The following is a 1,523-nucleotide window of genomic DNA, read 5'->3' as shown; positions in this document are numbered from 1 at the left end:
TTTTTTTTTTTTTTTTTTTTTTTTTTTTTTTTTTTTTTTTTTTTTTTTTTTTTTTTTTTTTTTTTTTTTTTTTTTTTTTTTTTTTTTTTTTTTTTTTTGCGTTACACACTTGGACTGCTGATGTGGATTTAAAATTTCCATGTCATCTCCCATTTGTTTCCGGATTTGCTACCCCTTCATGGTTCAGTATAAATGTCTGAAATTTTACTACATAACTCAATTAAATGTACGATTAGGATCGATTTATGTCAAATCATTTTTTTTTTTATGTTGGACCGCAATAAAGGATTTCATGCTCACTAAGTAGAATAAATTGGGGTAATAAACGAGAAAATGATGAATAAAAGTGTAATATTAACCACAAAAAGGTTGATATACAAAAAGACTTGATATGACCTACTCTTAGACAGTTGGNTTTTTTTTTTTTTTTTTTTTTTTTTTTTTTTTTTTTTTTTTTTTTTTTTATGAAAAAATTGGAGGCTAAGGAGACCTAGAACGTTGAGCTATGGGCCCAAGATTTTCCCCCTCAAACTGGAGAGCTAGGCACAAATTCGTTTCTTTAAGACCTATTCAGATATCACGATGACAGTTCCTAGGCCTTCCTATGTACAAGGCGAGAGAAAGTTTCAGAGTAATTAACAACAAGCAACGCGGGTGATCCCTCAATTATGAGGTTGAAGTTGATGGCGTGGCTAGTTCTCTTGAGTCGGCTATGTCCCCCAAATCGACTCCGAATGATTCTCTTTTGTTTTTTAGCCCTCTTCTAGACCAATTCTCAAAACTCTTTTGGTTCCTAAATTTATGTTCCTACAAGTCCTATATAAGAACATTGAGAGAGATTTGAGCATCGAGAGTGCAAGAACAAAGGTCCTTGTAATGCTCCTAATTTTCTCTAACCTAATTAGCGATGTTACCTTGTACTTGCATAACGACAGAATGAGAGTTCACGTAAGACAGTCTCAATGACGACAATATATTCATTATTATAAGTAATTCATACATAGGGGAAAACAATAACGACAGCCTAACCTAGAAATAATCAACAGAGAACTAGAGGAACAATTGCAATAACTATGAACCCAAAATAATCCAACAAGATGCCTACGACACAACAAACCCTTCTTAAGATTTTCATGGCCAACAAGAATCCAACAAGTTTGCATGCGAACTCCCTGGGCCTGGCTTGGTTGGGTATGTATGACATACAATATCGGACGCCGCGGAAAAGGAGGGTCTACATGATATCGTGGCGAACACATGATCGAATGTACGCATCCATACCATCAGTAGCATAACGGGGGAGTGCCCCATGTACATAACCATAGCGTGCATAAGGTTCTTAAGGGTTACCTCCATGGCATTATACATACAACGTTCCATCCCATCAAGCATTACATAGCATAACTTGGTTAAACATCGAGTAAGCATATCGTAGCATACTAGTCATCACATTCATGGTATGCGGGGTTCTCATTACAATCATGACATGTCAATCAAGCTCATACATACAGGGTAGCAAAACC

Source organism: Cucurbita pepo, chromosome LG20 (assembly GCF_002806865.2).
Source record: "Cucurbita pepo subsp. pepo cultivar mu-cu-16 chromosome LG20, ASM280686v2, whole genome shotgun sequence".
Classification (NCBI taxonomy): Eukaryota; Viridiplantae; Streptophyta; class Magnoliopsida; order Cucurbitales; family Cucurbitaceae; genus Cucurbita; species Cucurbita pepo.
The sequence above is the reverse complement of the archived record's forward strand: the minus strand, read 5'-3'. Positions refer to the sequence as shown.